The sequence below is a fragment of the Nothobranchius furzeri genome, chromosome 14 (assembly GCF_043380555.1).
Source record: "Nothobranchius furzeri strain GRZ-AD chromosome 14, NfurGRZ-RIMD1, whole genome shotgun sequence".
Classification (NCBI taxonomy): Eukaryota; Metazoa; Chordata; class Actinopteri; order Cyprinodontiformes; family Nothobranchiidae; genus Nothobranchius; species Nothobranchius furzeri.
The window spans coordinates 26,139,590-26,161,284 of NC_091754.1; the positions used below are offsets into that span (position 1 = coordinate 26,139,590).

At 43.4% G+C, this 21,695-nt stretch overlaps 1 protein-coding gene across 2 annotated transcripts in view; it reads right to left on the reverse strand.

Annotated features, from left to right (window-relative positions):
• nck2a (NCK adaptor protein 2a) overlaps positions 1 to 11,488 on the reverse strand; it is a 65,493-nt gene extending 54,005 nt beyond the window's left edge. Inside the window, exon 1 of one of the 2 annotated variants that reach the window (XM_015966158.3) lies at positions 11,236 to 11,488. The gene's annotated coding sequence lies outside the window, so the exon portion shown is untranslated. The remainder of the gene's footprint in view (positions 1 to 11,235) is intronic. The other variant, XM_015966157.3, reaches the window with a different exon arrangement.
• Between the last annotated feature and the right edge of the window lie 10,207 nt (positions 11,489 to 21,695).

A 21,695-nucleotide genomic window follows, 5' to 3' on the forward strand; every position in this document is an offset into this window, starting at 1 on the left:
GACGGCTAAACGCGTGTCAGCCCCGCTGATCCCTTTGGAGCGACTGTGGGAGGGCCCCTCAAAAGAGAGTGGTCGCGTTAGTGATATATACTGCACACCGAGTGCCGGCCGGAAGGGATATAAACATGGCCTCTCGCTAGTATCTTTCAACCACCTACAACATGGCAAACTGGACGGATGCGGAGACCATGGAGCTTTTGGCGATGCGAGCGAACGAACAGATTAGTCGCCTTTTTACGGGGACGGTGAGACAGCCAGCTGTTCGACAGAGTGGTGAAAAAACTGGCTGAGCATCAAGCGGGACAAAAAGCAGGTGAAATCAAAGCTAAAGGTCCTGAAAAAGAAATTTCATCAGTCTGACATGTCTTCCATCCGACGCTGAATGCGAAACCCTGCACGTCACATGCGGGGGGGGGGGGGCACCTCCCTTCATCCCGTCTTGGTTGGAGAGGTGTCTGATGGCAGTTTAGCTTCAGCTTCGCTACTATAAATGCCAAAATCCTCCCCAGGGAGCTGCGGCAAATCCCGTTTTGCAAACGCTATGGTCCTGTTAAAACAGCTTTAGTTTACACACAAACACAGTAAGCGATTGCAAGGCAACATAAAAATGAATGCAAGCCACTTAAAAAGAAGCGGCCGGCGAAGTACAGTAGCGGGCTGCATAAACCATTTAAGTCACCAACGTGACTAAGCAACTGGGTAGCAAAAGAGCAGCTATGTCCGTGGAATGGAGGTATTTCCAGGGGAATTATAATCAATTCAGCTACTCAGTTTAATGTTTGCACAGTTCAATGATGCCAATAACGAGTAATAAAATGTGTTCCACCCATTGGTTTTCTTCTGTTTTTTTGGGTCAGAGCCGCAGATGCAATAAGTCGCGTTTTCAGCATGTGGACAGCTCATGTGTACCAAGCAGCCAGCATCACAAACTTAAACATCATTTAAGGTTTGAGTGAGCTAAAGATGATGATATTATGATTGGATGTATTCCCTGTGCTACCTAGCTTCAAAGACACAACCTCTAATTTGGAAACAGGATGGCTTTATTTTATCAGAGTAACTTTCAATCAACACAGTCCTGCACTGTTGTATTTTTCTTGTTTAAGGCCACACAAACAATAGGTTCCATTCTGTTGTTAATCCACAAGAAATTGGCTATTTTTCTTGCACTTGACATCCTCCTTATGTTTACAGTTTTCATCCCACAGGCATAGAAGTCTGTCTTCTTCTTCTATTGTTTAATGGCAGGTGGAAAAACCTGTTAACAGGTGCATTTATAATAATAATAATACATTTTATTTAAAAACTAGTTTTCTTGTCCGGGGATTGGACCGCCAAGGCTCCCGCCTTGGTCTGCCACCCGATTCACATTGCACCGGACCCTTCATGTTCCTCCTGCGGGTGGTGGGTCCACAGTTGGACGAGCCCATGTATCCGGTTCGGGCTGGGCCCGGCCGGGCCCCATGGGCGAAAGCCCGGCCACCAGGCGCTCGCTCACGGGCCCCAACCCCAGGCCTGGCTCCAGGGTGGGACCCCGGTAACCCTCCGGGCCGGGTACTCCGACTCTTCGTTTTCACCGCCATGAAAGATCCTTCGAACCGTTCTTTGTCTCACCCTTCACCTAAGACCAATTTGTCATGGGAGACCCTACCAGGGGCACTAAGTGCCCCAGACAACATAGCTCCTAGGATCATTAGGGCACTCAAACTCCTCCACCACGATAAGGTGACGGTTCAAGGTGTTTTGTTATTGGACTTCTGTGCAAGCCGCAGTTTGGCCATAACGAACACCATGTTCGAACATAAGGATGCCCACCGGTACACTTGGTACCAGGGCAGCCTAGGTCACAGGTCGATGATAGATTTTGTAGTCGTATCATCTGACCTGCGGCCGTATGTTTTGGACACCCGAGTGAAGAGAGGGGCGGAGCTGTCAACTGATCACCACCTGGTGGTGAGTTGGATCAGATGGCAAGGGAACATGCCGCGTAGACCTGGCAGACCCAAACGCATAGTGAGGGTCTGCTGGGAACGCCTGGCAGAAGAACCTGTCAAGACGGTCTTCAACTCCCACCTCCGGCAGAGCTTTGACCACGTCCCGAGAGCAGTGGGGGACATTGAGTCCGAGTGGGCCTTGTTCCACTCTGCGATTGTCGAGGCGGCTGTTGCTAGCTGTGGTCGTAAGGTGGCCGGTGCCAGTCGTGGTGGCAACCCCCGTACCCGCTGGTGGACACCAGAGGTTCGGGGAGCCGTCAGGCTGAAGAAGGAGGACTACAGGGCGTGGCTGGTCTGTGGGTCTCCGGAGGCAGCAGACAGGTACCGGATAGCCAAGCGGGGTGCAGCAGTGGCAGTTGCCGAGGCAAAATCTCGGGCGTGGGAGGAGTTTGGTGAGGCCATGGAGAAAGACTATCGATCGGCTCCAAAGAGGTTCTGGCAAACTGTCCGGCGCCTCAGGAGAGGAAGGCAGCAACTCGCTCACACTGTTTACAGTGGGGAGGGGGAGCTGCTGACGTCAACTGAGGCTATAGTCGGACGGTGGAAGGAATACTTTGAGGAGCTCCTCAATCCCACCAATGCGCATTCCGAGGAGGAACCAGAGCTGGGAGGCCTGGGGATGGACTGTCCGATCTCGGGGGCAGAAGTTGCTGAGGTAGTCAAACAACTACACAGCGGCGGAGCCCCGGGGGCGGATGAGGTTCGTCCTGGGTATCTCAAGGCTATGGATGTTGTAGGGCTGTCATGGTTGACACGTCTCTACAACATTGCGTGGTCATCGGGGGCAGTTCCTAGGGAGTGGCAGACCGGGGTGGTGGTCCCCATCTTTAAGAAGGGTGACCTGAGGGTGTGTTCCAACTATAGGGGGATCACACTCCTCAGCCTCCCTGGAAAGGTCTACGCCAAGGTACTGGAGAGGAGGGTCCGATCGATAGTTTAATCTCAGATAGAGGAGGAGCAATGTGGTTTTCGTCCTGGCCGTGGAACTGTGGACCAGCTCTATACCCTTGCAAGGGTGATGGAGGGGGCATGGGAGTTTGCCCAACCAATCCACATGTGCTTTGTGGATTTGGAGAAGGCTTATGACCGTGTCCCCAGGGGCACCCTGTGGGGGACGCTCCAGGAGTATGGGGTGGGTGGCTTTCTGTTGAGGGCCATTCAGTCCCTTTACCAGAGGAGCGTGAGTTTGGTCCGCATAGCCGGTAGTAAGTCGGACCTGTTCCCAGTGAGGGTTGGACTCCGCCAGGGCTGCCCTTTGTCACCGGTTCTGTTCATCACTTTTATGGACAGAATTTCTAGACGCAGCCGTGGTGTGGAGTGTGTCGAGTTTGGTGGCAGGAGAATCTCGTCTCTGCTTTTTGCGGATGATGTGGTCCTCCTAGCTTCATCCAGCTCTGACCTTCAGCTCTTGCTGGGTAGGTTCGCGGCCGAATGTGAAGCGGCTGGGATGAGGATCAGCACCTCCAAATCTGAGACCATGGTTCTCGACCGGAAAAGGGTGGCTTGCCACCTCCGGGTCGGGGGAGAGGTCCTACCTCAAGTGGAGGAGTTTAAGTATCTCGGGGTCTTGTTCACGAGTGAGGGTAGGAGGGATCGGGAGATCGACAGGCGGATTGGTTCGGCGTCTGCAGTGATGCGGACGCTGAGCCGATCTGTCGTGGGGAAGAGGGAGCTGAGCCAGAAAGCCAGGCTCTCGATTTACCGGTCGATCTACGTCCCAATCCTCACCTATGGTCATGAGCTTTGGGTAATGACCGAAAGAACGAGATCGCGGATACAAGCGGCCGAAATGAGTTTCCTCCGTAGGGTGGCCGGGCTCAGCCTTAGAGATAGGGTGAGGAGCTCGGACATTCGGGAGGGACTCGGAGTAGAACCGCTGCTCCTCCGGATCGAAAGGAGCCAGTTGAGGTGGTTTGGGCATCTGGTCAGGATGCCTCCTGGACGCCTCCCCGGGGAGGTGTTTCGGGCATGTCCTGCCGGCAGAAGGCCCCCGGGTCGACCCAGGACACGTTGGAGAAGTTACATCTCCAATCTGGTCCGGGAACGCCTTGGGGTCCTGCCGGAGGAGCTGGTGGACAAGGCCGGGGAGAGGACAGCCTGGAGCTCCCTAGTTGGGATGCTGCCCCCGCGACCCGGACCCGGATAAGCGGAGGAAGACGACGACGACGACATTTTATTTAAAAGCGCCTTTCAGAACACCCAAGGTCACTTGACAGAAATTACTTAATAAAATACAATAAAACAATAATAAAACCCAAACAAGAAAAAACAAAGAGAGAAACAGTTCAATAAAATCAGAGGTTGTAGGCAGATTTAAACATATGTGTTTTGAGTTTTGTTTTGAAAAGGGTAAAACTGTCGATGTTCCTGATGTCTGGGGGAAGTGAGTTCCAGAGACGAGGAGCAGAGCGGCTGAAAGCTCTGCTCCCCATGGTAGCGAGACGGGCAGAAGGAACCGCAAGATGGATGGAAGAAGATGATCTGAGAGAACGGGATGGGGTGTGAATACTTATAAGGTCTGAAATATATGGAGGAGAGAGGTTATGGATTGCTTTGAAGGTATGGAGGAGAATTTTGAAGATGGACCTGAATTTAACTGGGAGCCAGTGAAGCTGTTGAAGAACCGGGGTGATGTGGTGAAAGGAAGGGGTTCTGGTGATTTAATAATTTATCATTTATCAATACCTCCATCCTTCCCAGCTTAAGTTTCATGGACCAGCTCTCAGAACTTGTTTCCTGTTTTTGGTGTATCTGGCAGAGTTATGACCTTTGGTCATTCTTTTGTGTTTTGATGTGAATGAAAACATTACTAGATTTTGTGTTTACAAAGATATTTTCAGGACATACAAAAAAACGATAGCTTTGGAAAACAATCGTTTGTCTGCCATGAAAGGCTTTAATAATCAGAACAAAGACAGGTGCTACGGTGCATAAAAGATGTTTGTCATTAGCGGGTGAATAGAGGGATAAGTTATTTGACCCATGTCCTCTTGCCTAAGGTATACAAATGATATGATTCTAAGATAGGGAAGCAGTAGCTTAGAAGGTAAGAGTAGGCTGTCCTTGGTTGTAGGATCGATCCCAGCGCCCGGCAGAGAATGTGGCTGTTGTGTCCTTGAGCAAGACACATAGCCCACTTTGCCTGCTGGTGACAGTTGCAGGGATTGGTGGCACCAGTGTTCGGCAGCCTCCCTTCTGTTGGTGCACCACAGGGCAGTTGTGGCTACAATGTAGCTCATCATTACCAGCGTGTGAATGCGTATGTTAATGGGTGAATGACTGTGTTGTGAAGTGCCTTGGGGGGTTATAGTACTCTAGAAGGCACTATACAAATACAGGCCATGTAACATGTAAATCAAAAGAAATGACAATTCTACCTAAAAAAACAGATTTTTTTCTCTGGCCACACGCGCTGCATTAGTTACCATATGCCTTTCTACTAGATCATGCTCATGACTGCATGTCCTGTCAGTTTAACAAGAAACCATTTCCCAGATTACAGATGATTAATGGAATGGCCTTTATTTTGTTATCATCACTGTTCTGTCTACTGACCGCCCATCTGTTCCTACGCTTATTAATTCCCATCTCCCTCCTACAGGGCTTAGAATTCCCTGAAAGAGACAAATATGATGCTAAAATTCAGCTGAGAAAAAAAGGATTTTGCCATCAAAGGTCTAAAATTACGTACTAAAAAGTATAAAAAGTCTAACGACCCAGTTAGGAACACATACGTTCAGAGTTCACCTTCCAAAAGATGATCTGAGAGAAGATATTCAGTCTATTGCAAGAACTATGTGTTGTGCTGCACTTAACACCTGCAGGTGTGTTGGGACATTTACGCAGCATTAAGCAAGAGAGAAAGATCAGCAGATCAATTAGTCTGATCTCATTACAGTGTGACCAAACATACAGAAGAAAGAAGATTTGCACTATCGCTTCATCTGTAACCATGTTGCTGGACTGACATTTTGAAAAGAGAAGAAAAAGATGAGGGAGTTTGTTATTGGTCAGTTCTAGAACAACATTATGATAATTACAAAGGCTTCATGTCACCTACTAACAAGAGTAGGTGACATGAAGCCTATTTAGTTTCTGACTATATAAAACGATTTCTTCTGTTTTAAAGTGTGAAGTAAACTCCGACGGAGTAAAATCCAAGCCGATCCCATTCGTTTTGTTTACCTTTGTTGCCTGCCAACATGGCGTCTACTCTCTGAGAGTCACGTGACGTCCGGAGCTCTATTGGAGAACAAGAGCCAATAACGGTAAGTATGAAAAAAAAAGATTTTTTTTTACCATTGGTTGCAAAAATGTGAAGCTTAAAGGACTGCTTACATCAGAGACTTTTGATGCCGTCCAATTTAATCTGATACAGTGTTTTTGGGCCAAAATGGATTTAACTTCCGATATCGATATCAGAACAGGACACCCCTAACCTAAATATGTATAAAACAGCAATTAAATTGATCTCAAGTACAATATTGTGCTAATAAATTGTAGCCTACCTATCTAGACAGACGTTGCCGAAATAAAATGATTTTGCTCTGAATGTTGGTCTGGACATTCTATAGGAGCCTCAACAGGCCTACCGTCAGCCTGATCAGTATTGTGTTATGCTAATTACAGCACTCTCATTGGTTTGGTTAGCCTGGCCTGCCACACTCCTCCTCTGTTTAATTCTGCACAGAGAAAAGGTCTGGGAACTCTCCTATTCAAACATCCCCCGAGTCAATCAGTGCTGAGTAGCGTGCGTCACACACCATAACACCGAGTTTGTCATAAACATAGCGACTGAAGCGGAGTTCACTGCGGCTCTTTCCTCTGTTCTAAATGACATGAATGTCTTTAAAACCAAAACAAGTAGAAGCGCTAAAAATCTTTCTTGTAAAGAAAGATGTTTGCGCTGTCGCCAGGCGCTATTTTTGACTACATCTAAAAAACTACAGCGTCGCGGACGTCACACATAGAGACGCTCAGTTTTTCATAAACAACAAAGACAGCGGCAGAGTTTGCTGCGGCTCTTTCCTCTGTTCTAAATGACTTGAATGTCTTTAAAACCACAACAAGTAGAAGCACTAAAAGCAGTTCTTCTAAAAAAAAATTTCTTAAATAAGGGTGTTTGTGCCATTGCCAGACACCTTTTTTCTACTACAGCTAAAAAACTACAGCATTGTGCGGTACAGTCGGTATTTCCTTCTTTTTTCTGATTGGTTATTTTTGAGCTGCCTAGTCCTGCCCCTCAAGTGCCTCTCTGCCTGTGAGTTACCAGACTCTTTCTCTGTGCAGAATTAAACAGAGGACGAGTCCGGCAGGCCAGGCTAGGGTTTGGTGGGTGGGATGATGTGTTGGAGCAGAACAAGATGGCAGCGGCTCATTTGAAATGCTTTGGCATCAACTTTGGACTACCGAGACTTTTCTTTCAGTCAAGAGAACATAGGTATACTTGACTCCTTTATTTAGAAAAATGATGTATTTACGTCTTCTTTTACAGTAGATGGCAGACTGCCCCCTAGACCGACATCTGTAGCATGTTTGTAGCTTAACAGTTGTCCAACAGCATGAGGAGACAGTTTGAAAGACAACCATAGATTCTGCCCTACGACTGAGCTCTGTCTATGGGTCATGGCCAGACTATATTCACGTATATAGTATGGCTTTCCAGGCCATAAAATTTGCTTAATTTGTGCAAAAACAAATTTAAAAGCACTAAATATTCAGTAGCCATGGCTAAGTCGCAACAACAATGAAATCTGGTAAAAAGAAACATTATTAACCTGCTTTCTCCAGCATAATCAAACCTGGATATTATCCACAACCTCTCTAAAACTGTTAAAACCAGAATAATTTTCATATTTGGAAAAGCAAGGATGAAGGACTTATTTTGAAAGTTTATTCATCTCGTCTTCTTCCGCCTATCTGGGTCCAGGTCGCCTGTCCTCTCCCCGGCCACCTCCACCAGCTCTTCCAGTAGGACCCCAAGGCGTTCCTGGGCCAGTTCGGAGTTGTACTTTCTCCAATGTGTCCTGGGGCAACCAGGGGGCCTCCTGCCAGCAGGACATGCCTGAAACACCTCCTTGGGGAGGCGTCCAGGAGGCATCCAAACAAGATGCCCAAACCACCTCAACTGACTCCTCTCAGTATGGAGGAGCAGCGGCTCTACTCCAAGTCTCTCCCAAATGTCCAAGCTCCTCACCCTATCCCTAAAGGCTGATTCATGCTTCTCCGTCTGCGTCAGTGCGGAGATAGCAACGCCATTATCCGTCCTTGCTTAGGGCCCCGGCAGGGACGCAAGTACATACGGAGTCGAGCCCACTTTTTTACACATCCGTCGAATGAGACGGAGAATGCAAGCTTGCGATTGGTCAGGGCACCGCTGTCGTCTACACCGCCGCCATTGTGCCCTCAAAAACATAAAGAGAGCCGAGAATAATTAGCGGCAGACACGGAGTAGCTTGAAGAATATCTCACGAAAAAACCCTAAAATATGAATGTTTAATTCCCCCGTGACTGAAGGAGTGAAAAGATGCGCAGAAAGCATTTTATTTGTGGATGGAAATGACAGGAAACGTGGGTTTAGAGGTGGCGAGCGCATGAAGAGGTGGAGGAGAATGAGAGACAAATTTGTCCATGTTAAAAAGTCTCTTGTATACAAAAAACAAAATACAAACACACCACCTTGGATCGGATACATGACAGGATACCACAGAACAGCGCTACGCCCTCTGTTGTCCTGCCGGGGAATTGCTTTGCAACACTACCCAGGAGACTGAGAAGTATGAGAGCAAAACGCTTCCGTCAGTCCGTGCGTGTCTGTCCCTTGCGGAGCTGACGGAGAAGCATGAATCAGGCTTAAGGCTGAGTCCAGGCACCCCGCGGAGAACACTCCTTTCGGTCGCTTGTATCCCCAATCTTGTTCTTTTGGTCATTACCCAAAGCTCATGACCATAGGTGAGGACTGGGCAGTAGATTGACTGGTAAATCAAGAGCCTTGCTTTCCGGCTCAGCTACTTCTTCCCCACAACAGACCGGTTCAGCGTCCGCTTCACTGCAGACGCTGCCCCAATCCGCCTGTTGATGTCTCCCTCCTTCCCTCACTCTCGAAGAAGACGCAAGAAACTTGAACTCCTTCACTTGAGGCAGGCCCTCTCTCCCGACCCAGAGTTGGCAAGCTGCCCTTTTCCAGTCGAGAAAGATTATTGTTTTTTTAATAATGGTTTCCAAAATGTTAATAATAAATGATAAATGGAAAGAAAACAGGAAGCAGGAAACATTACAAACACTCATGCAGCACATCAACCACCTGGGTCTATTTAAGTAATTGTTTTTACACTTTGAATGAATAATTGACTCAATGTTTTACTTTAAATTTATCTTGGTTAAAACATTATTTTAACAATTTACCTTTTACATCAGCACAGGCCAATATATTTAGTTGACCCAATTTAAAGCCCGGCACATGCACAGATAACCACATAGAAAGTTTCAGTTTAGAGTCTCAGAAATGAATTTGTTGTGATGACACTGCTGCTAACTCAGGAGCATCAAAACGTTTTGTTTACAGTTTACAGAAAAATTTGAATGCACTTTAGATTTTACTGGTGAGTTCTAGCAGGGTGTGTTTTCAGTAGTGTTGCACGATATCATGAAAAGCTGCTATGCGTGATAACAGTGATTAATATTGCAATGATGATGATGACTTGAAATAAAAAAATACTTAACTCAAGAACAAAAATTATCAAATATCATAAAAAATGGGAAATGCAACGATTGTAATCAAAAGATGTGAGGAAACGGAAAAAGAAAATGAACAAGAACAATCAGTGGATCCTGGAAGAAGCAGAACGAAGCTTATTCAGGTGTTTGCTAACCATCCAAATTAAGTGTCGTAACCTATAAGAACCTTTAGCATTATGTCTAGCAAGCATTTGAGCTGACCATTTTGTTTTATTCTGTTCTTTGCGATATGCGTATGCCGATATTGCGAAGATGATATATTTGTGATGCATTGTGCAGCCCTATTGAGCACTATTTTTACCTTTATTAAGGCTGTCAAAGTTAATGCATCATTATCGCATTAATGCAATAATTAACGGCTGCTAATATTTTCTCACGCAATAATGCTTTTTTAGAATTCTTTTGATGAAAACAAAACCACGCATGCAGGTGAAGGGCAACGCGGGGATGAATGAAGACTCTCTACCTGCCCTAACCCCTTGCAGTTGTTTTCATGTGGATAATTTATTTCTAAACTTATATTGTTTATGAAATGAGAAATGTTAGAAAACATTCGTATTTACATCAAGACATGATGTAATGGAAGTTCCTGTCATACTTGACTAGTAGCCCATTACATGACGCACATACCTGTCATAGCCGAGTGCACCTTGTACTAGACTGATACGATGGAGGGTGTGTCTGCAGAATGGGTGTGCCATTTATGCAAGTTTACCTGCTAGAAAAAAGCAATTTTCTGCTTTTAGGCACTAAAACTGGGTTTATTTTGTCATAAAATGAACAACAACGGAAACAGATTGACGAATAGACCAAAATCGAACAGACAATGCATTTGACCACCCTCTGGAAGTGATGCAGGGATTTCGTGGTGCAGTTCCCATGAAAAGCCACTAGAAACACTGACAGGCTCGACATGTGGCACCAGTCACAAATCTGCACTGTTTCAGGAAAGTGATGGTCATTGTGTGAACTGTTGCGACTTCAACAGGCGCTTCAGCGCACAAAGCCGCTCATTTGTCTTCAATAAACCTGAAAACTCGTTTAACGACAATTTTACATCATGTGGACGATTACTCAGACGGAACAGATGTCTCGCAAAACAGATGTCTCAAGACCTGATGTGGATCGCAGTCTTCGCTAAGAGGCCTTTATTAATAAGTGACCGCGAACAAAGATGTTACAAAATGCTACATTTATATATGGTATTTTTTATTTTATTAATGTAAGAGAACCAAAAACAAAGTATGTTTTAGGCGCCTTCGTATTTGGAGCTAGCCGAGGTTTGAGTTGTATTAATCCATCTGAGTGGACAAAGACCAGGCGTAGGAGCGAGAAAGTGACACCACAAGCTACCATTTTTGTTTAAACTTTTACGACTGTTTGTAAATTTTCTTTTCGAAAGAAAGTAACACAAACAACATAAAAGCTCACACAGCTGGAGTGTGTAAAGTTTCCTGTTTAGGTGACCCAACTTACACAGTTCATATGCGGTTTGTAGGCTTACCTTAGTGTTGACTCCAGTGACAATGGGCAAACAGCGACACGCTCAACAAAACCACAAACCCGCGCGTGAGAAGTAACTAATCTCGCGTGAAAGTGACGGAAATAAGGTTCACATTCAAGAATCCCTCAGCTTACAAATATTTCCTTTAATTTAAAACATGGACTGAGCATGTACGTCTCGACCTGTCCTCGCTTGTTTTTCCGTCGCGGGGTGACTGCCTCCACCTCACAATCTCTTTTTTCAAGCTAACCGGATTTGACATCTCACTTCCGCTTTTCCTTTCAAAATAAATTTACGCAGTTTCATTCTTGATGTTGAACATGTTCTAAATGCTTTCAAAATAACACATATAATTCAATTAATTAGTTTTAATTAGTAACTGCTAATACAGGATATACAATACATAATCACAGATTTTAAAAGTAAATCTGCAAGATTAAGACAAAATTTAGGCTTATGTATAAAACACATTTAAATCAACATTCAGTGACCAAAAATAAGATCAACTATACATTTTAAAGGAATAGAAATTATTTAGAATGAATGAAATACTAATAAAAAGACAAAAAACAGTAGATCATAAAAAAATTATAATTGCGCAACGAAACTAGGATCCTTGAAACTGGAACTTTTATCCGTGCATGTGCAGGAATTCCTTCTTAAACAAACTTTAGAGCCAGTGAATACCATAGAGTCTTGATTAATAATTGAAAATGGTCAAACCTTTGAACAGTTTTGTGTTTCAAAGGAAGGTTGTTCCACATATTTAGTGTCATTGTTGATCTGTGAATGTCAAAACAAAAATAACTGACTGTAGTTTTTAAGTATAGCTTACATCATTAGCTGCTGAATAGATGAAGATTATTCAGTGATGATTTTCTAACATTTTGAATTTGCAAAAACTATTTAATAAACGTTTCTGTTATATCATACTTTACATAGACACCTAAGACTTGGCAATGTGTGTGTGTGTGTGTGTGTGTGTGTGTGTGTGTGTGTGTGTGTGTGTGTGTGTGTGTGTGTGTGTGTGTGTGTGTGTGTGTGTGTGTGTGTGTGTGTGTGTGAAACAAGTGTTTAGTTACCCAGTCAAGGTGACTGATGCAAAATAATGCAACATTTATAAAAGAAAAATCTATAATATACTGTTTGCCTGAACTTCTATGAACTATCTGAGATTTAAGAGGCTTGCTGGATTTGACTGTGTTTATCCTGACTGCTGCTGTCCACTAATGCAGCTGATTACTACTTCACACATCTTCAATTAGTAAGTCCAAACCGTTGCAATTTTACACAAAATTGTCTGTGTGTGTGTGTGTGTGTGTGTGTGTGTGTGTGTGTGTGTGTGTGTGTGTGTGTGTGTGTGTGTGTGTGTGCGTGTGTTGGCTAAATACTCATTTTATCAATGTTTCATTTCCATATGTGTTATTCCTCTGTTTGCGTATATTTCCCCATTTTTCTTCCACCAAACTCTGAAAAGGACACAAAGCTTTCACTTTGAAGGAAAATAATAGTATTTCCGGTTTCATACCGTGGTTGCTGACGCTTGGCTGCTGCTCCCGTTGGTGACGTCACTGACGCCGGGACTAGTACAGGACAACGCTGGAGGAAAAGGGGACAGATTGGGTGTGTGTGTCGCCCCTTGGCGATAAGAATGAGAAATATATTTTCTTTAAAAATGCAAGATCAAAGTAGAGTTTTCATTTGTTTGAAACACAGAGTTAAACGATTTTTACACAAAATGTAAGTATAGAGCACTTTGGAAATGTAAGAATTCTGAGGCTATTCACCAGAGGTGTGGACTCAAGTCACAAGACTTGGACTCGACTTACGACTTGACTCGGACTTGAACGCCAATGACTTGCGACTTGAATCGACTTGCATCTGGTGACTTGATGATGACTTGAGCATCATTGATATTTTAGCACAAAAGTGGCCCGACATGGACAAAAATCATAAATCATTCTTGGTTCTGGGTTTGATCTTGTACTGCTAAATGCAGCAGCACTTTGTTTAGAATCAGTTTCAGTTGCACTTCCTGCTTGTTGGAGCAAATAAATGAAGCTTTAAGAAGCTTTATTTCTGGGATTTATTTATTATCATTGTCATTAAATTGAAGTTGGACAGATGACTTGAATATGACTTCAATAGTCAAAGGTAAGGACTTAGACTTGACTTGGACTTCCAGATCATTGTCTTTAGACTCGACTTGGACTTGGTTGTCTTTGACTTGGACTTGACTCGAGGCTTGACTGAAAAGACTTGTGACGTGCTTGTGACTTGCAAAGCAGTGACTTGGTCACACCTCTGCTATTCACACGAAATAACTAGGGCATTGTGCTGCATTCCCTTTAATCAAATCAGATCTACAGAAAAAAGATCCTGTTATTTTGAGCAGAAATCATCTTGTATTTCATATTTTGTGACTATATATTTGTGAATTAATTTAAAAAGGAAAATATTTTAAAAATGTTAAACAATTCTTGTTCTCAATGTCATTTAAAGGTTTTGAAAGTTGTTTTAATAAGCTGTTGAATATTAAATAAACAATTCTCAAATTAATTAAATGTACTTACATTTGTTTTGCGCTCTAACGTCTACACCAAGAGATAAAGGAAATAAATGTAATTATCAACATTTTTTGTTATTTTTTCTATAATTTTGATGAAATGAGGGCACTGTAAGCAAATATTAATTTAGAAATAATAATAGTAATTTAATAATAATGTAAGTTTATAGCATTCATGGAAACACCTCTACTTTTTATTTATTTAATTCCACCATCCAGTGAATGAATCTTAAAAGTGTAACAGGAGAAAAGAAAATTCCCTTTGATTCATGCTTCTTGACGCTTTGGACATCTTCTCATCACAAGGGGGCAGAGCATGTCAACATCTCAAAAAAGCTCCACAGGTGCTCACAGTCATACGCGTTACACATAGCAGCCCTCTCCAGGTCGTTATTGTCAGGATATTAAAATCACCAGCTACCCTCATTCAGCACACACACACACACACACACACACACACACACACACACACACACGCGCGCGCACACACACACACGCACGCACACACGCGCGCGCACACACACACACGCACGCACACACGCACAGTGTTTTAATTTGAATGATTAAGAAGGGTGTGCTTGTTCGCTGCGGTGTCACGTTTTAAAACAGCTGACTCTTAATTGGAGAAAGCTGAGGTATGTGCAAAACAAACTGGTGGCCTTGATTTATTTTATTGGTTGATTTTATTTCAACACAAGACTCATTATGTAACATTACATAAGAGCATTATCTCCAGTGAAAGTGAACAGTTTTTGGAATGGCTCGGCTTTGGTACCAATCCACTCTAAAGCCTGGAGGTAGGCTTGACTAATTCATCACGCCAGAAGAACGGTTGTCAACATGCCGCCTGTGATGCTATAACTAGGATGTCTTCCATTTTAGACCCACGGCCCTCATCTTCCCACCCCCACACAGAGAGCCCTGCAGCTGAGCACAGTTTCAGTTACAACCCCGGTGAAACTGGATGTTGATGTTGGCTGAAAGGCGCCTGTCCTTAAGTCCACCTGACGGGACGTGATGATGTATGTGATGAACCAGCGGCTCCTGGGTTATGTTTGCTATTCTCTGGCTGCCAGACAAACTGAAACGTGAATCTCATGAAATGTGGATTATGTGTGTGATGAATCCTCAAAGACAAACTTTGTTTAAGTGATTTGGTACATATATTTTATGCAATAGCATGCACTTGGGTTTGGTTATTGTATTTTTAAACCTGTAATCAAACACAAGGGTGAAGGGTGATTCAGTAACTAGAACTGTTTGGCCTGATATTTACGACTCAAGCTGGCAGACCACAACCGTTTGTTTGTTAATCTGAAATTTTACCTTGAAGAATCTTTTAATGACCTCCTTTTTAAATTCAAACACCCTGACATCTGGCGAAAGCTCATTGGTGCCCCTGAGTTAAAATGATGGTAACTGGGATTTTTTTTAACATGTTTTGTGTCTCATAACCTGAATTGTATCTCCAGCACATCCTAAACCATTTATAACTTAATTCTCAAAGCCTAGTGAGATCACCTGGTCCTCCTTGGAGACAGATGTTTTACAGCCTATTTTAGGTCTCTCCAGCTGTCATGTGAATAGATACAGTGTGTATGTCGTTAAGAGTTGCCTGAAGTAGGAGGAGTTTTAGAGGGAGTTCGGTGGGCTGAGAAATAAACACGACACCTCTTGAGCTGAAGGACGTTGAATCATTTATTACATTGGTTGTACTTAGAACACCAGCGATGCTCAACTGGGTTTAAGTCAGGGCTCAGAATGGGCCATTCAAGAACAGTCACAGAGTTGCCGTGAAGCCACTCCTTGGTTATTTTAGCTGTGTGTTTAGGGTCATTGTCATGTTGGAAGGTAAACCTTTGGCCCAGTCTGAGGTCCTGAGCACTTTGGAGAAGGTTCTTGCCCCAGATGTCTGTTAGCTCAGTTTGGCCAGATGGCCTGCTCTAGGAAGGGTTCTGTTGTCCCAAACATCTTCCATTTATGGATAATGAAGGCCACTGTGCTCTTGGGAACCTTAAGTGCAGCAGAGATGTTTTTGTAACCTTGGCCAGATTTGTGCCTTGCCGCAATTCTGTCTTTGAGCTCTTTGTGAGCTGTAAGGTCTTATATAGACAGGTTTGTGGCTTTTCTAATCAAGTCCAATCAGTATTGATCCTTTGCACGTGATGTCATGCCACTCATGGCACCACCCCCCTTTGCCATGATGGTAGGCAAAAAGACAGTTGAAACTCCAGTGAAGCTAGCCAAAATAAGCTAGTTTGTAGCATTTTATCGCTGTTATTTAGTTGATTTCACAGTAAAATGGTAATAGCTTGCTGCACGGTTGGCTGCACTAACAGACAGGGATGTAAAGTTAACTCATTTTTTTTCTAATAACTCTGATGGAGACTGAGGACGGAGATGAACTGCTGTGATCAATCAAACGGACTAGCAGCCCTCTGGCAAACATGTTTTTACCGAGTACGATTAACATCCGTCCCCCCCCCCCCCCCCCCACACACACACATACACACACACACACACACACACACACACACACACACACACTTTTTCCAAAGTCAAGTTATGACCCCTGCATTTTTACCATCCAAAAACAATATTACGCTGTATTAAATTGACACTGGTTGAGCTCTGGGACCAAGCAGAAAACAACTGTTTGTGTTGAAGCCTGTTTCCCATTAGAACATACTGTAAAGACACCCCCCCCCCCACACACACACACACACACACACACACTTCTAAAATGAAATTTACATCCATGCCGGTGTGTGTGACAACTATGCGACTTTACCTGTAAACCCAAAATCCTGGTGGGTTATTTTTTTAGCTTTATTTAAATTTTTAACAACAGGTCACTTCTGTGAGGCAGCTTGAACCATCAAGTAATAAATAACATAAATTCTTCACTTTTGGACTTTATTGCAAATATAAAAAGTCTAATATAAAAACAGATAGCACTTCAACTTAAAATACCTGGCAGGGGTCTATTTTGCCTCGGCCCCCAAAATGCTTAGATACGTCCCTGGGCATGGGACGGAGTTTTGAAGATGATCTGAATTGTATCAACTACATAAATACTACATGCTGATAAGTTATTGCTTTATACAGGTACAAACATGTAATGGGATAAATCTACTTACATTTTATTTTTTTAAGAACTTTGTTTTGTTTTCTTGGTTTTTATTTTCCCATCTTCCTGTCCTGTCTGTCTCTGATCTTCCTGCATCTCCCAGTCCTCCAGAAAAACTCCTGCCTGCTTCCTTCTTTTTCACCTCACAAGTAACTTTTTAACTAGCAGATCAAATTGATCTAATGACCGCAAAAAAAGCGAAGTGTGCGCTTGCGCTGCAACTGGGGCAGCGCAAGCGCGTCCACAGGTCATGCAAAAATACAGACAGAACTTACCAGAGAGTAAATGAATGGACACGAATGACTGTGTGTTAATTATATATTTTTTGGTGACGCCACTTAGAGACATAGAAAATGTTACTGTAGCCGTGTGCAGAACGCAGCTGGAGTTCATGAGTGATCAGCGGTCTGCCTGCCACTCTCTGCATCTCTGCTCAAAAGAATCCCCGCTACTCTGAGTCCGTGTAAATAATATAATATAGGTAGAAACTGGATCTCTTTTGTGCTCCTTCTGGGTGTGTAAGTTAAGGGCATCAGGGCAGCCTGACAACCATTAAGGAGAACCAAGTTGCTCTCCTGTAATTTGACCCCAGTATCCGAGTCCGGATCGGGAAGTAAAGTCCGAGTCCCGGTCTGAAACCACGTGATCGGGGCCGATTTCCGATCATGTGATCGGATCGGGACATCCCTAGTTGCTACCATGAAGAGCATTTTAAGCAACATGTCACAAATGCTCCAGAAAACCTCTCACACCTCATAATCCAGTGGAAGGATTTTACTCCACACAAACAAAGCTCTTCTACAAAGTAGAATGTGTTATATCGCCAGCGCAAGACACCCTCATGGAAAAACAGTCATGTGATTTTCTTTGAAAGACTTTAAAGAAATTTGACTCTAATTAGAAACCTATGAAAAAAGTTTGGTCGCAGCCTGAGATTGAAGACAACACCTGATTTAAATAAAGGTGCAAGAAGCAAAAACGCAGAGCATGTAAGGGAATTACTTCAATCTCAGCAATAAGGATATATTTTAAATATGCCACACAAGCAGTAAAATTGGTAATTTTACACTTTTGACTCAGACTTTATGTGTTCTATTTCCCACTTCATCCTTTTTTAGGAAGCTGTTGTGCATCAAAGTGAGCTTAACAAAATCAGAGAAATGAGCATCCCTAAACCGGCGTAACTGTGAGGGGCCTGTAGTCAGCTCGTGAATGAGAGCCTTTCACTTGAGGGCCATCATATGATTTTACTTTAGAAATGCAGTGTTACGCAACAGCAAGAAGGAATTATTCTAGCTTCTTCACTTTATGAAGAAAAAAATATTTTCGCGTGTATAAATAAAAACATTTCAAGCTGAGCTCATCTAAATCGTGGAAAGACTTTTCATTTATATTATATTTAAAACATTTATTTTTCATTATGTAAATACAAATAAATATTTCCTTTGCAGACATGCAGCTGATAAGACGGAACATCCATCCATCCATTTTTGTTCTTTTATTTGGGGTTGGGTCATGGGGGCAGCAGCCTAAGAAGAGCAGCCCAAACTTCCCTCTCCCCAGCTATGGACCAGCTCCTCCAGGGGGATCCAAGGCGTTCCCTGGCCAGTAGAGAGATAATCCCTCCAGCATGTCCTGGGCCTTCCTTTGGGTCTCCTCCCAGTTAGATGTGCCCAGAAAACCCCACCAGAGAGGCATCCTTACCAGATACCAGAGCCACCTCAACTGGCCCCTCTTGATGTGGAGGAGCAGCGGATCTACTCCAAGCTCCTCCCGGATGACCGAGCTTCTCACCCTATTTTTAAGGAAGAGCATCGGCGACAAAGGGCAGCCTTGGCGGAGTCCAACCCTCACCAGAAAAGAGCACGACTTACTGCTGGAAATGCGGACCAAGCTCTGACGCCGGTCATGCAGGAACCAACAGCCCCCATCAGAGGGCCTGGTACCCCATACTCCTGGAGGACCACCCACAGGGCCTCCCAAAGGATGCGGTCAAATGCCTTCTCCAAATCCACTAAACTTGATTGGTTGGGCGAACTTCCACGCACCCCCAGGACCCCCCTAAGGGTATAGAGCTGGTCTAGTGTTCCACAGCAAGGACGAAACCACATTGCCTTTCACAATTCCGAGGTTCGAGAATCTGACAAACCCTCCTCTCCAGAACCCCTGACAGAACTGGTGCAATGATAAAGTTGTTTGACATATGTCTAAAGACACCTGATGCGTTACCAGAAATAAAAACCCGAATAAAACATTTTGCTCTCTAGTGGCGTGCTTTGACTTCTGAGGCTTCATTTAGAATTGCTTGCTTGCTGCTGCAGGTTCGAACATTAAAATTCCCTGAAATATGTTATTTTGATCAGTGCTTGAAGTGGAAAAAAATAAAAGCTGGTGCTCACTATAGAAAAATATCAAGGGGGTATTTTGGTGGCTGGTGTTTACTTGGAGACGGACAGAATTATTTTCAGAAATCTGGTAGATTTCAGTTAATAAATGACTGGAAAAACTACCAGTACACATCGTACCCCGGAAAAAAGTCCCAGTACGCTAAGGTAAAAATTAAAGCACTGGATTTGATGCTTAAAGACGTCAGGATAGTTTCCTATCTTACTGCCTTTGTTGTTTTCTGCAGAAAAGGACATTGATAGAGTTGCTACAGTTCAATAAAACCATGTTAAAATATATTCTGGGTATTTAATAAACAGCACGTGATGACATAATCGACTCCAAATAAAAATCAAAGAGCTCCGGTCTTTACTTACAAAATAGTGGAGTTTTATCAGCTTTACAAAGTGAGACAGCCTGGCACAGTTAGTCCTCAGCTGCCACCACACCGCCTTTTGTTTGCCAGATCCTTCAGAGAGAGCAATGGGCCTGCTTCTAGCTGCCAGAGCAGTCACCACATCAGCTGTCTCTTTTGTTTTTACTTTGCTGCAGACAAATTTAGTGAGACAAATGCAGCCACAGACAGAGGCCTTTAGTCTCCAAACACAAAGTGCTTTTAAAAGAACATGTGGGAAGACATGGGTGGTGTTTTAGAAACTTTATGAATCACATCAAAAATGGATTGGAAGACATTCACCGCTATCATTTATGTTGTTGCAGAAACAAACAGCTGATTATTTGGTCGGTTTGTTGTTTAGTAAAATAAAAAGAACTGAAGAGGAAAGACAAATTTCAGCATCTATATAAAGGTCCAGGTCACTGCTGGGGTTGAAACACGCCACCAATCTCTGCAGGGATTTAGCCGTCAGGGAACACAACACCAGGCTAAATGACTGGGGATTTGCTGTGTCAGATTTAGACCACATCTCTGTGGTGGCCCCGAGTGCAGAAAGAGTGACAATGAGCAAAGGAGCCTTTTAATGATAGTCATAAATTCATTCTCAGGTGAAAAAGCAACCACAAGACCATAGACAGGTGCAGAGTAGACAGGTGTCCCTCCGTCTCTCAATTTATTGATCCATCGTTAAAAATGCATCGTTGATGCATGCGATAACGTTTTGCAGCGGGCTGCCTGGGCTGTAATTTCCCAGATTTTAGCCTCTGCATGTCAATTACACACGTTTACCAATCACCAGTGAAATTATGGAGAGCAGAAAAGGACAAGAGAGGAAAAGTACGATTAATCACAACTGATAATATCTTCACAATATTTATCATTATACTGGAGCTGCACGCTTTTACAAGTGTGCAGCTCTCTAATTTATGCTCTTTTATAGGTCTGCTTTTGTAATCACAGTAATCAAGTAAACTTTATGTGAAGATCAAGAAGTTACAAATAAACAAATCCATTAAAGAGGGAATTTCAAAGAACATACTCCAGAACTGATCAAAGATGGAGCTGCATGGTGGCGCAGTTAGGAGTATTGTTGCCTTGCAGCATTAAAGTTGTCGGTTCAATTCCTGCCTGCATGTATGAGTTTTCTCTGTACTTTTTCTCCCACAGACCAAAAACATGCATTTCAGGTTGTTGGAGACTCTAAATGATTGATGGATGGATGGTCACGTGCAAAAAAGTCCATATTTACATATATTCACATGTGTACACATATTTGCTAATAAAGAGGCAAAGTTAAACAAAACAAGAGTTCTGAATAGTTGAGCAGAAGAGATAAGTGAGTTAGGATGTGACGATAAGAAAGATAGATTTTTATAGATCTCATGAGTTCTCATCTTTGATTGACTTAAACCAAATCATAAGTTTCCCCTCAGTTTTTTATTGACTTGCTGAAGTCACATGTTGTCATTTGAGATTCATTTTGTTTTATCAAGAACGTCAAATCACAGAAAACTAGGAATAAAATTACAGAGCGGCTCAGAAAGCGATGATTTGTGTTTACAAGTTTAAAAGGTAAGTCCTTCACAACCACACAGCATAATAGGATGTTCATATCCCATAGGACACCCATAGGTGCATTCTACAAATAAGAGCAACCACACCTCACAGCATGAACACAAAGGTCATTTACCCCTTTTCTCTGGAAACTCAGAGGAATAATACATTGATTAAATAAAGGTACTGAAGATAATCTGGAGCAGATTAAATTAAGTTGTGAAAAACAGATCAGACATTTTAAACACAAGAGGCAGGAACTATCCTTAAATGCTCAGCCAGGCTGCATTCCAGGGGCAGACTGGCAGCTGGTTCCACAGAAGCGGAGCAGAAAACTAAAAGCCCCACTTCCTATTTTAGATCTGGGCCCTGTGGAAGTCGGCGTCGGGTTCTGGTGGAGTTACAGGAAGCAATGAGACACAGCTAGG